The sequence below is a fragment of the Onychomys torridus genome, chromosome 4 (assembly GCF_903995425.1).
Source record: "Onychomys torridus chromosome 4, mOncTor1.1, whole genome shotgun sequence".
In the NCBI taxonomy this organism is placed as follows: Eukaryota; Metazoa; Chordata; class Mammalia; order Rodentia; family Cricetidae; genus Onychomys; species Onychomys torridus.
The window spans coordinates 7,647,444-7,661,794 of record NC_050446.1 but is presented as its reverse complement, the minus strand read 5'-3'; the positions used below and the strand labels follow the sequence as shown (position 1 = coordinate 7,661,794).

At 51.9% G+C, this 14,351-nt stretch overlaps 1 protein-coding gene across 1 annotated transcript in view; it reads left to right on the top strand.

Annotated features, from left to right (window-relative positions):
- Positions 1–7,319, top strand: part of Ncs1 (neuronal calcium sensor 1) — a 52,923-nt gene extending 45,604 nt beyond the window's left edge. The window contains exon 8 of the mRNA XM_036184479.1: positions 3,634–7,319. The gene's annotated coding sequence lies outside the window, so the exon portion shown is untranslated. The remainder of the gene's footprint in view (positions 1–3,633) is intronic.
- The last annotated feature ends 7,032 nt before the right edge of the window (positions 7,320–14,351 follow it).

Here is a 14,351-nt window from a genome sequence, read left to right as displayed (position 1 = left end):
AACTTCTGGATCTCAATGTATTGATGAGATTTAGATTTACAGCAGCTGCACTGTTACATCCACCACTTTTCAGGGGTTACATTTCAGTCAGAACTTGCTGGTGGTTGTGTAGTCTCAAACCTGCAATCTCAGCATTCAGGAAGCTGAAGGACAAGGATTAGCCTTGAATTTCTGTTTCAGGCCAGCCTGGACAACAGTATAAGATCATGTTTCAAAGCAACAACAAACATCTCGTCAATAAAATATGGACAGGGCTTGAGCTGAAAAAGAAATACAGTTCGAATCAGAAAGGTTTGCTAATCACACAGGCCAACCCATGATGGCCCTGCCCACCCACTTCCTCTCTTTACTCCTGTGTCCTGGCTGTCTGAGATACTACACTCTTAGTCAGGGTGACTATACCTGTGATGAAACTCCTTGACCAGCTGAGGGAGGGAAGGGCTTATTGGCTTACAAATCCATATCACTGTTTATCACTGAAGGAACTCAAACAGGGCAGGAACCTGGAAGCAGGAGCTGATGTGGGGGCCATGAAGGGGGGCTGCTTACTGGCTTGCTCCTCATGGCTTGCTCAGCCTGCTTTCTTAAAGAACCCAGGCCCACCAGCCCAGGGATGGCCCCACCCACCATGGTACCATCAATCACTAATCACAAAAATCAGTCTCTAATCACAAAAACGCTCTGCTGGCTTGCCCGCAGCCTGAACCTCCGGAGACTTTTTCTCAGCTGAGGCTCCTTCCTCTCTGACGACTCCAGCTTGTGTCAAGTTGACATAAAACCAGCCAGTGCACTCCCTGTGGGGACTTCCTACTAGGGACACCATTGACTGCTTCCTTTCTGCTGGTTTTCATCCTAAGAGAAAAAACCGATTTGGCCTAGATAAGGATATCTGATCCTCATAGGTTAGGAGCCTGTGGGGGCTGGGACATATTTCTGCAACCATCCAATCAGGACCCCATATTCCACGTTAACATGGTTGGGAGACTGATTGGCTCCAGGGAAGCTTCTGTGGTCTTGAAGACAACCCTGTGTGCTTTTTATAAGAGAATCCATGAGGGGAACTTCCTGAGTTCAAAAGCAGCCATTTTAAAGTGGACAGCTCAGCCAGGCCTGGTGATACAGGCCTGTCATCGACATCCTAACTGTGGAAAGGCTGAGGCAGGGGTCTCTCTAGTTTATGGCCTGCCTGGACAATTGAATGACATAAAAAATATAGAGCTGGTACATGATAGGCTCCAGTTTTAATTCCCAGAGGGGTGTATTTACACACACACACACACACACACACACACACACACACACACACACACAGAGTTCAGTGGTATTTAGTATATTCTTGGTATTATGCAGCTGCCACATCTTCCTGGTTCTAACAGTCTGGCATCCTCTGAAGTCAGGCTCTACACCCCGCATCTCCCCGGTCTTACCAGCCAGGCTGCCCTCTGGTTCTTTGGACCCACCTATTTTGAAGTGGCTTTTGAGTCTGGCTTCGCTCCCTTAGCACTCTTCCCAGATCTACCCATGTCCTAGTGTGTCATCACAGCTTCATTCAGAAATGTTTGTTTGTTTGTTGAGATGGAGTCTTACTGCACAGCCCCCGTGTTCCACTCCCAGCCACATCCTCAGCCCCGTGTTTGTATCTTTGTGATGTTGACGTAACAAACACAGCTCTCAGCTTAAAGAGGATAAGAAATAGTCTATTCTGAAACCAAAAAAATGTGAGTGAGCATGGCCCAGGAACACCGAATTAGGTTACCCCAGCTTCCAATGTGTAAGCAGTTTCATCAAGTTGGGTCAGTACCCTGACAGAGCTTTAAATCAAGGTTGTTTTAAAACACACTGGTGGGCCAGGCGGTGCTGCACGCCTTTGATCCCTGCACTTGGGAGGCAGAGACGGGCAGATCTCTGTGAGTTCAAGGCCAGCCTGAGCTACAGAGTGAGTTCTATGACAGCCAGAGCTACACAGAGAAACCCTGTCTTGAAAAACAAAAACAAACAATTCAAGTCAGCAACTGAAACAACTTAACATTTAAAAAAATTATCCAGCTGGAGAGATGGCTCAGAGGTTAAGAGCACTGGCTGCTCTTCTAGAGGTCCTGGGTTCAATTCCCAGTGACCACATGGTGGCTCACAACCATCTGTAATGAGATCTGGCGCCATCTTCTGGTGTGCAAACAGAACACTGTATACATAATAAATACATAAATCTTAAAAAAAATTATCCCTTGACAATTCCATGCCTGTGTATAAGATGTATCCTGACTTGTGTTCAGACACACCCTCTTTCCATTCGCTTTCCCACTGCCTCCGGAGCCTCTCTTCTCAACAAGGCTTTTTTTGTTTTTGTTTTCCAAGACAAGGTTTCTCTGTGTAGCTTTGGAGGCTGTCCTGGAACTCATTATGTAGCCCAGGCTGGCCTCAAACTCACAGAGATCCGCCTGCCTCTGCTTCTCGAGTGCTGGGATTAAGGGCATGTGCCACCATCGCCTGGCTCAACAAGGCTTTTAATGTTTGTTACAGACTTATTATTTTATGTGGATGAGTATTTTGTCTGCATGTATGTATGTGCACCATGTGTATGCCTGGTGCCTGTGGAGGCCAGAGATGACACTGGATCCCATGGAATTGGAGTTGGGTGGTTGTGAGTTGCCACGTGAGTGCTGAGAACAGAACTCAGGTCCTCAGTAAGAACAAGTGCTCTTACCTGCCCAGCCCTTTCTCTAGCTTCCGTGCTTGGTTTTTGTTCATTTGTTTTTAATGACCGGCTGGGTTTAGCCAGGATTGCTTGCGTAGGTAGCATGGGTATGGAGTTATCTACCAGAGTGTGGGTGACTCATAGTAACTATAGAGATTCCCAGTCTCCCAGCAGCCCAGCTCCTCAGCTAGAGGTGAGGCCCTCTGTGCTCCTCCCCCCTCCATGCTGGAATTCAAACACATTTTAAGATCAGATGTCCTGGGGCTGGAGAGTGATGGCACAGCATTTAAGAGCACCTGCTGCTCTTCTAGAGGACCTTACTGTATGTAGTTCCTAGCTCCCATGTCAGCCTGCCTGCAATTGCAGGTCCTGGGGATCCAGCGCCCCCTTCTGGCTTCTGAGGGTACTTCACACACACACACACACACACACACACACACACACTCACAGAGAGAAAGAGATAACATACTCATGAAAAATAAAATAAATCTTAGAAAAAATTAAAATCACCATGCAGCGGTGGCACACACCTTTAATCCCAGCACTCAGGAGGCAGAGGCAGGCGGATCTCTGTGAGTTTGAGGTCAGCCTGGTCCACAGAGTGAGATCCAGGACTGGCACATTTTGGTTTGGAGGAACCCTGTCTCAAAAAATCAAAAAAACAAAAACAGAAACAAAACAAAACCCCAAAATTAAAATCAAGTGTTCTAATAGGATACAATGTAAAGATATACTAATTTAATTTATGTGGAGAAATGACTGTTTCATTCAGAGATCTTCCACAAAGTGGAGTCCTAAAGAGGGGCCGAGTCTCTTGTTGCTGCCACATTTAGTTATTCACACTCAAATGGACTTGCAGCCTAAAGTTTAGAAGCCAGGCCCCAAGGGACGGTCCCTTGCTGTGGCTGTAACATGTTCTACCTCCCTCTGTCTTGCAGATGTGTGGGAATCACTCGCCTCTTCCTGTGCCATGAGGCCACCGCAGCCTGACACCACCCCCGTGCCCACCCAGCCTTTTTCATCTACACACAGCCGGCTGCCCCTGAGCCTCCAGGCCCGGTTCCCTTTCCCCCTGCCCTGCATCCACCTGCCGCCTGAAGCCCCTGGTTCCAATTGTCAGCAGCCTCCGCTTGTTCAAAATAGCGATGAACCGAAATGGAAAAGGCTCCAGCCCTCCGCAAAACTAAGGACTTGGCTGTCTCCCTCGGGCAGCCATTCCATTCCTCCTGCTCTCCTGCGTGTGTGCTTTCTTTTTTTATTTCAAATGGACATTGTAAAAGAAAACAAACAAACTACCTTCTGTTCTAGAAGATACTGACCCTTGGGAGAAGGCCTCTAGAGCTCTGAGAACTCAGTCTCTGCCTGGCCCTCTGCAGCGGTGGCCAGGGGCCAGGGCTGCCTGGTGGAGAGGGCTCTCAGCCCAGCCTTTAGGGGCGAGGCCACTGGCAGGCAAGGATGGTTAGTGATGATGGCTCATGTGATAACAGTATTGTGTTCCGTGGGGAAAGTGAGTTTTTTTTATACTCATATATAATCAATACCTTTTATTTATTGGTTGTTAACTATTGCTGCTACCTTGTGTGTCTGAAACTCCCAGGATGCTGGGCCTCCGTTTACATGTGCACACCCTCACCCACCTGCCCACCTCACTTGGGAGGATGGTGGCCTGCAGCGGCCAAGAAGCCAAAAATCTTTTCCTCTTTTCTTCAGATACTGTGCTCCATTTTTGGAGAGGGGAAGGTGGGCATTCCTAAATGGCTAATGTACTGTTCCCCCAGCTTCTGCCCTGCAGGCCCCACCCCTTCCCCTGCTCTCCTCGGAGTCCATAACACTTTTTTCAAGGACAAACAGGACTTTTTTTTTTCAACTCTTGCTCTGATGTTCACAGCAGAGAGAAAGTGGAGAGCCTTGTTCTGGGAGTGGGGACTGGGAGAGGGCATCGGGCACAGTATGGAGAGTATGAAGTAGGCTTCTCTGCAGTCCACTGGCAGAAGTAATCATGTCTCTGCCTCCTTGATGCTAGGGGTCTGGAGAGCCTGTGGATTCCTCGGCTTTCCTGCCGCTGTCTGCCTTTCGTAGCGGGCTACATGGCTTCTTCTCTGCTCGGAGGCTGAGAAGGAGGGGATGGAAGGACAGGACCAGGCCATGCTACTGAAGGAGGCTCTGCTTGTCCAGAGCCAGGGATGGCTTCTATCTGTCACCAGGAACACTGGGCAGCCATGGACCAGAAGCAAGAGGCCTGAGGTTGGGCTTCTCTGTGATTTCATAGTCTGCCATCTCGGTCAGTGGGGCTGGGGGGGGTGCGGCATTGGTGGTTGGTCTGGCTGATGATGTCTGAGTCTCAGCCTGGAGCTTGGGTTCCTATGTCTGTGGTACTGTTCTGTGGTTGTGTTTGCCAGGCCCTGAGTGTCTGATGGCACCTCCTTCAGCCTCTCTTCAGTGTTCTCTAGGCTTGTGAGCTCCTTTGGGGCTCACCCTCACCGAGGGCAACTTTCTCAGTTGAGACGCGGCCTCCCAGCTGCAGACAGGCAGGCCTAGGCCCATAGTTCTTGCTTCTAGTTTGTGTAGCCTCTCTGGCCACCAGCGAGAGGGGAAATGGCCACTGGGTTTTGTTCGGCTCCAGTCCCCTGTAATCTCCACCATACTTCTAGGAGGCCTAACTCTTCCTTGCTAATGACCCGTGGGTGAGTAGCTGTCAACTGGGGATGGATGTTCTCCATCAAGTGGTGGCTTTGTGCTTCCTCTCCACTTGTGTGGGTGGGAACGCTTAGCCAGTCCACAAACACACCCCTTCATGGGCAGACCGTTTGCTCGCGCTGTGCCCACTGTTGGCCCACCAGATCCCACAGGGCTCTGGTTGCATAGGCAATTTTCTTTGAGGTTTTTCTGGGTCAGCTTCCTGCTTGGCCACAACAGGGCCTCTAGGATGGTGAGTAGATGCGGTGATGTAGGTTGAGAGGATAAGAGTGGACTTTCTGTAGTCTCTGGAGCCTCTCTGGCATAGCATTTTTGGTGGCATCAAGACTCAATGGATTCTTAGCTGTGGACTGTCAAGGATTAAGTGTGGGTTTTCACCCAGTCTGGGGGTCCAGATTTTTTTCCTCTTGGCATCTTGGCTTTTCAGTTTGCAGCCTCAAGTGTGGCTTTTGGTCTTCACAGTTTATGTCCTTGGGCCAAGCCTTGGACACTGAGACAGCCCTGGGCTGCCTTGTTCCTGGCAGGATGCCGGACACTGTTTTCATTCAAGGATGCGTCCTGACAGACTTCCATCCTTCTCTCTCACCAGCCGTTAGCTGTGGCACACAGCACGCCCAGAATCTGAGGCTGGGCCTCTTCTGAGCAGCCTGAGGGCCTCTCCCCAAGTTCATTTCCACAGAGTCCCACCCCGTCTGATGCTGCTTTCTTTAGGGGTGTGGTCCAGCCTATGAGGCCAGGTCCCTAGTCCCTCTGCAGACCCTCCCTGCCAGGGCCAGGGATGCTGTGCCCCCTCCCCACTTCTTCCAAGCAGTTGCTCCCACTTTGTGTTGACTGTGACTTAGGAGAGTGTCACGACTTTGCGGTATCTAGCCAGGTTTAAAATAACAAAGCAAATGTATGTGGCATTGGTATCTTTCTTTAAATGCTCTTCAGTCTGACAGTTCATTTCCTATGAAGGTGCATTTGGGCTTTTGGGGACAGTGTCTCTTCTGGGGGATGGTAGAGTGTGGGGTGCCCTGGAGATCCCTGGCATCTCTCCAGAGAAAGTCCCCACTACTGGCCAAGCAGAAAGCCACTGATTCCTCCCAGTGTATTTCTGAATTTACATGATCCAAGGATTACTGGGGCGCCCCCTGGTGGTGTCACCTTGGGGCTGCAGGGGTCCAGCATGTGGTGAAGTTGGAGGCTAGAGGTGGGAAGGCCAAGGAGGCTGTGGCTGAAGAGGCCATGGACCCCCAGCCGCACATATCTGGCAGCATGTCTCCCACCTGCCCCTCTGCTAGGTCATCTGGGGCTGGCAAGGTAGTTGGCATAAGGGCACAGTGGGAAGCTTTGCCCTCCCAACTTTAATTTTTTTTTTTTTAATATCTGCAGAATAAACCCAATGGTTAATTTTTGAATGAATAAAAGGCTTTTGTTGAATAAACAGTTGTTCCCATCTTCTGTCTTGGCACTAGTTCAGGTTTGGTCTGCTTCCTAGGGTGGGGACAACACCTAGCACCTTTCGCCACTGCATCCCTGGACAAACTCAGTCTCTAAATTCCTCTGGGATCTGTTTCTCCATGCCTCAGAAGGTCAGCCGCCTTGCAGGGGTATCATGAAGGCTAAAACAGCAAGAGGCCCTTGCAGGGGTGACAGGCCAGCGAGTCCTGTAGCTCCTGAAGGACTTTGGGTAGCTTAAAACCCAAATCCAAGAAAGGTGATGTTCTGGTTGTGGTGTTCGCATCCTTCCCTGCTTGCCTTCCCAGCACCCTCGGAGTCTTTTTTGGGGGTGCCGTCCTGTCTGTGTCTTGGGGGAGGAAGGGGCCCTCATCTGGTGGTGCCGGCCAAGGGTGATGGGCTTTGTCGCATGTCCAGGCCTCCTCCCTGCTCGGCTGTGTGTCATCTGTGTCTGGCCAATTAAACGCGCTTCCTGGACCTCCCTGCCTCCCTGTGTGGGCCTGGTGCTTTGTCTGTTTCCATGTTTCCGTCTGCTTTAGATTTCTTCCTCCCAGGACAGCCTGGCTCTCGCTTTGGGTGTGGTCTGCCCAGGGTCCCTAAGGGAAAACCCATGCAAGGCAAGCAACTGAATTCACAGAGTTGATGGCACGTGATGTGACCAGGAAGCAGCAGGTGAGCTGGCACAGCCTTTCACCCTGCAGCACCCCCTCCTGTGTATCCCATTTGTTGGGGTTGTGTAGGGCCATGACTGTGTGCAAACACCCAGCTGAGGCCTGTGGGTCTCACCATCTCTGCCCCAACAGGGCTGTCCTCCCCTCCCCTCCAGATGCAGCCTCTCCTTATAATCCGCAACTTACTGGGTCTTCAGCAGCTGGCATCCCACGATGCAAAGTGAATGCTCTCTGGGCCAGAGGAAGCTGCAGGACACCCTATGGGATATCACCTGGCCAGAGCTTCGCAAAGTGTGGTCCCCAGTCATGTCAGCATAATCTGGCAACTTACTGGGAATGTGGTCTTCTCGGGACTTGGTCCAGACCTGCCGTTCTCAGAGACCCTTGGCAGTGGTGGTGGGGATGGGTGGTGGAGGTGGTGGGTGGGGTGTGTGTGGAGTTTTGCAGTCATCTCACCCCTTTCTTATGCTAATGGGCAAACTCTGATTTAGGAGACCGATGGCCTGTGCTCTCCAGAGCTAGTTTGTGGGTCTCAGTCCTCAGGAACTGTCCCTAGGTGGAGGCTGAAGGCCATTTACATATCCACACAGTATTGCTTCCATGAAAGCATCAAAAATAAATGGGGCTGGGGAGATGCCTCAGTTGGCAAGGACGGTGACCAGGGTTAGAATCCCTGGCACCTGTGTAATAAGCTGGGCAGGGCTGGGCAGGCCTGTAATCCCAGAGTTGGGGGACAGAGACGGATGAGTTCTGGGAGCTTGCTGGCCAGGCAGCCTAGCTAACACAGCCGGGCTCAGGTCCAGCAAGAGATTTTGTCTCACAGCAATAAAGCAGAGAGTGACAGACATCCAATGTCCTCCTCTGGCCTCTGCATGTGTGGTCATTGGTGTGCACGCTTCATGTTCATATGCACACCCCACACATACATACATAGAATAATTGTGCATGATAGATTCTCTGCAAATATGAGGGTCTGTCTCGAAATGCTACTGCAGTGTCTGTGTCTGGTGTGGGTGTGTTTGCGGGGGTGGGGTGTGGGGTGCCTGCTGGCAGAATGAGCTTGAATGTTGTCCAGGCAGCCTTGAAGGGACCATAGCTCAGGGTCCCTGGGCTGAGGGCACTGGATGGGTCACTCAGCTCTGGGCAGACCTTGACCTTAGTGGACACACCCTGGCTCATCCCGTCCTGGGTGACTTACTGTGAATGACAGCTTCTCCTAAGATTTCTCCCTCCTCGCAGGGGAGCGAGGGCCCTCAGGCCCAGGGAGCTTTCCACATTGCCCTTTCCCACCCCAAACTCACGTCTGTGTGCTGTGACCACATGCCTTGACAGCAGAGTGGAGCAAGCAATTTACACACCGATTTCAGAGGGATTTTAGACTGCCATGGTGGGCAGGGCACAGCGGTGGAAGCATGAGGCAGAGCCCCCTCACACCTCCACAAGCCCGGGAGTGGAGAACTCAGGCCAAACCAGAGGTGACTATAACCCTCAAGACCCATGCTTAGGGGCCCACTTGGGCCACCTAAGCCACCCATGTGTCAGAAGTTCCACAAAATGCCAAAACAGCACCACCAGGCAAGGACCAATGCCAATGTTTAATGTACCAGCCTGTAGGGACATCTCACACTCACATCATAACAGAAGCTGTGCCCTGTGGGCTGGAGAGATGGCTCAGCAGTTAACAGCACTGGCTGCTCTTCCAGAGGACCCAGGTTTGATTCCCAACACCTACACGGGAGCTCACAGCTCCTGTAACTCCTGTCCCAGGGGTCTAACCACCTCACAGGAATACACGCATGCAAATGAATGAACGAACGAATGAATACATACATACATACATACATACATAATTAAAAAGCTGTGCCCTGAACTACTCGGGGCACCACCTGGCATGGATAGGAAGGGGCAGAGTGGAGTGGGGTGGGGCGTGGGGGTAGGGAGTGGGGGTGTGCAAGCAGGAGGACCTCTGCTGTGTTTGCTGCCTCTCTGCCATCTCCCTGGGTTGTGCGTATCCAGCCTATCAGCTCTCTCCCACCACGCCTGACATCCATCCACCTTGTCCTCTTGACTTTCTGTCCAGAAAGCACAGGCTCAGAAACTGTTATCCTCTGGGTCTTTGGCCATGGCGGTGGGCATGGAAAGGCACTAACAGCCCCTGAGCTTGGGGAAGTGAGCTCTCCTAAAGCAGAGCCTGCCTCCTGCATTTCCTTTCGCGGGGTAGAGTGTGGAGCAAAAAACTGCATTTCCCAGCCTCCCTTCGGCAAGGGCGGCCTCGTGGTTCAGTTCTAACCAATAGAGTGAGAGCAAAGAAATGCCTCGGCCCTGTCGTGGGGCTGGCCCACGGACTCCAAAAACAAGCCTTTCTAGAATGGCTTTCCCAACCCTGTTGCCACGCCAGCCCAAGACTGGGTCTGACTAGGAGGAGAGATCCACGTCTGTCTTAATTACACCATCCAGGGTCTCTCCCTGCGTCACCACCCCCATTTAGGTCTCTAATACGTTGTGTGAGGCTCTGGGTCAATTTAAATGACCCAATTCCTCCAGCAAGTATTTGCATCTAAATTCTCGGTTGCCAAAGTGATTAAACAAACAAACTAACTAACTAACTAACTAACTAACTAACTAACTAACAAAAGACTACACAAGTGTGGTGTGATGTTTCGGGTCACTGTTTCCTGCTTCCCAGTCTCTCTTCATTGTCTCCCTCCTCCTTCTCCAGGGTACCCTTTGCCTCCTTTAAGGCCCTGGGGGGTGGAAGGCCCCAAGAGAAAGGATTCCTGCAGAGGACATCATTGTTTTGCTGAGAGACTTGGAATCTGGTGGCTCTGGACTGGCCAGGTGGGACATCAACTTGAAGTCTACAAGGCAGGCACGGGAGGTGGTTTCCTAGGCAGCCCAGGAAGGACTTTGTCAGGGACACTTGAATCAGGGGCCAGGGCTCATGTCTCTTTCATGTTCTGCCTCAGAGATTGTGTTCTTTACCCAGGCAAGACTCTAGGCTACCCACCTCTGTAGATCTCAGAGGTCAAACACCATGTGATGAGGCATGAACATCCCCCCCCCCCCCCCCGCCCCAGACACACACACACACACACACACACACACACACACACATACACACACACACACACACACATACACACACACACACACACACATACACACACACACACACACACACAATCAGGAAGAGTGAGGAGTAGTGATGACTTCATAACAATCATAGGATGGAGGTGTCTCAGTCAGTGCTCTATTGCTGTGAAGAGACACCACCACCAAGGCAACTCTTATAAAGGAAAGCATTTAGTTGGGATTAGCTTACAGTTCAGAGGTTTAGTCCATTATCGGCGGGAAGTATGGCGGTGTGCAGGCAGACATGGTGCTGGAGAAGGATCGGAGAGTTCTACATCTGAAACCCCAAAGCCCATTGCCACTAACACACTGCCTCCAACAAGGCCATGCCTCCTAATCCCTGTCAAGTGGCGCCACTCCCTAATGACAAACATTCAAATATATGAGCCTATGGGGGCCATTCCTGTTCACACCACCACAGAGGGCTTGTCCTGGGTTAGCCACTGGAATCCCAGATGTTGTCAAAGGCTCACCGAGGCTGCTACAGATTCCATTCACAAGCTCATGTCAAAGGTTTTTTGCTAGGAAGACCAGCCAACTGCCATGTTGGAAGGCAGAGCCTGGACCTGGGCACTGTGAGGATGGGGAGGGAGCACCATCTTGGGAATCAGCACAAGAATAATCGCAGGTCACCAGAGCCTGTGCATTAATCCATGAACTCAACATGGTCTCTGTCTCTGTGCTTGCCAGGCAGGAACCAAAAGCTAACGAGTCCTTTAGTAGTCCCCACAGGTAAGAGCCTGAGCCTGGTGTACAAATGCCAGGCTCCACCACAGTCTCTGATCCACACGAGGCTTGCTTCGAGAAGCCAAACATCTGTGCAGAAAGGCTAGAAACTCCAACACAAACAGGAGAAACAACCCACACAGGGCAGGTTTGAGCTCACAGGCAGCCTCCAGTAGGGATTCTTGCAAGAAAGGACACATCTGCCCTTAAAGGATTTCAGGATGCAGGTGGGTGAGAAGAGGGAAGGCTGGGAACAGCAGGTGCAAGTGTGCAGAGGCAGATTCCCATGGGAGAAGTGAGGAAAGCCGAGGAACCAGAGGTCACTTCTGGGTACTTGCTCTCAGCACACAGCACTGAGTTCCTCCTCTCTGTACGTCTCAGGAAGTCTGATAGGATGGCTCCTTTCCGTAATTCCCCATTTTAACAATTAACAGGGGAATGCCCAAAACCTTTTCCTACTAACAGCAGATCTCAGACCTTTGCTGTACACCAGGTTCTCTGCCATAGGTATTTAATTGTGCAGAAACGCCCTCTAGAGGCTGGGACGTTTTATAGACAAGGCTGCTTCTGCCCACAGGGAAGGGACTGTCTGCTGGAGCAAGGGGCTTCCAGGCTCTAGGCAAGCTGCCTTTGCTCTTGGTCTCTGCAAGTGTGCTGGACCTGGGCAGTAGATGAGGGCTCTGGAACGATCCTGTGTCTGGTGGGAGATCAGTGGTAGGCCTGTGTGGGGGTAGGTGGAGGGTGCTGGGGCAGGGACAATGTTGAGGAAGGAGTGTCCTGATTTCAACACTGGGCAATGAGGCACAGGATTCTCAGGGTACCCAAGGCCTAGAGCCCCATCACAGACAGAAAGGCTTCAGGGCACTGTAAGAGAGGGGCTGGGCAGGAGTAGGTGTGTCTGGGCATGGGGGCCCCAGGGTGCAGGAATAAGAATGAAGGCATGATCCCAGGATCCCTTCTGGATACACCTGAGCTGCCAACAGAATTGGATCTGGAATTCAGCACAGTCGACCCAATAGAAGGAAACCGAGCCCTTGTGCAGGGTCTGTGGTGGCTACTGCTGCGGTCACCTGAGCTCTCAGCAGCTGCTTGTCCCTTCTCATCCATGTCCCTTCTCATGCATGGCTTTGCTGCCACTGGACCTGTATGCTCTGACCACTATCACTATCCTCAGCCAGTCCCAGAGAAGTTCAGTGGTTCTCCTGGGGTCACACAGCTCATGGACACTAGAGCTGGGATGTGTGGCCAGGCTTGCTGGCCACTAGTCCTGACTGCCTCTGTGATTCATCACCTTTGGCATGATGTCCTCTCTCTGGGGTCTCCTGGAGCTGGCACTTCCCAGAATCTGGAATTTTCCACCAGACTGTGGGGCGGAGTCCCTGTGTAAGGAAACACGGCTGTCTTCATGCAAAGAGCTGATGTGTGACTCCTGGAACCCTGCACATCAGGTGGCACCATGCCAAGGATCACTCCAGAGATGGAGACATCAGTGCACCGACTCCCTGACTCTGCATGTGTTTATTTGGGAAGGGCTGTGCTGTAGCATCTACATGGAGGCCAGAGGACAGCCTGTACTAGTTGGTTCTCTCTTTCTACCATGTGGGTCTGGGGATGGAACTCGGGTCATTAGGCTTGGTGGCAGGTGCTTTTACTAGCTAGGCCTTCTTTTTATGTGTGTATACACGTGGTATCTATGTGTTTCCATGTGTGTGAATGCATGCGGCGGCCTGAGGTTGATATCAAGAATCTTCCGCAATCACCCTCCTCCACCCTCTTCTTTGAGGCAGGGTCTCTCAGTTGAACCCAGAGCTTACTGGCTAGGCTAGCAGCTTATTCTGAAGAACCCATTTCTACCTTCCAAGCACTGGAATTACAGACAGCTTGTCAGGCCCACTCAGCATTCACATGGGTTCCGGGATCCGAAGCTCAGTCCTCCCACTCGGACAGCAGTACTTTTTCTGCCATCTCTCTGCTGGAACCAGCCCACTTTGAGACCCCTAAGCCCCCCCTGCTCCTGACCAGCTCCACACTACAGCAGGGGACGGATCTCTCCCCCAGGAGGGAATCTGCTGGACCATCAGGCAGCCCAGGGCGTCAGAAGTCCAGGGGCAGGGTGGCGCCTGGGAAGCTGCTCTCCGCTGGCCCCCTGGTGTGCATCGAGGCACTTGAAGGCCACACTTGCTCCTTTTGTCTACACACCAGGTTCTGACACAGCTTCTCTTCCAAGGCTTCCTCTGCTAACACTCCTTCTCTAGGGGCAGTCCTGGCTCCACCCTGGACAGCTGTGAGCTGTGGGGCAATAGCAAATGTGAGCCAAATGGAACCTCCGCGTCTTCACTTGTGACATGGGTAGCAGAAGTGCGTGCCTTAAGCGGTTGTCACTGGCCTCAGCAGTGACGCAGGCAGCCCGGTGGGCACACTGGCTTAGTGGTCACTTTCCCATTGCGGTGGCAAACGACCTGAGAAAAGTAAACCGAGAAAAGGAAGACTTGTTCCAGTGCACGCTCTGAGTGCAGTCCACCGCCGGGAGGACGCCGAGGCAGCAAGAGCTGGAGGCCGCTGCCTGGACTCTGTCCACAGCCAGGAAGAAGTCATGAGTGCCGGTGCTCAGCTCGATTTCCCGTTCTTGGGACCCCCTCTGTCTTAGCTGGGGTTTCTACTGCTTGGTGAAAGACTGTAAACAAAGAAACATGGGGAGGAAACGGTTTATGGGGCTCACATTTCCACATCATAGTCCATCATCAAAGGAAGTCAGGACAGGAACTCAAACAGGGCAGGAACCTGGAGGCAGGAGCTGACATAGAGGCCATGGAGAGGTGCTGCTCACTGACTTGCTCCTCATGGCTTGCTCAGCCTGTTTTCTTTTAGAACCCAGGACCAGCAGCCCAAGGCTGGCTCCATCCACAGTGGGCTGGGCCCTCCTCCCCTGGTCACTAATAAAATGCTTTACAGGTGGGTCTTACGGAGGCATTTTCCTGACTGAGGCTCCT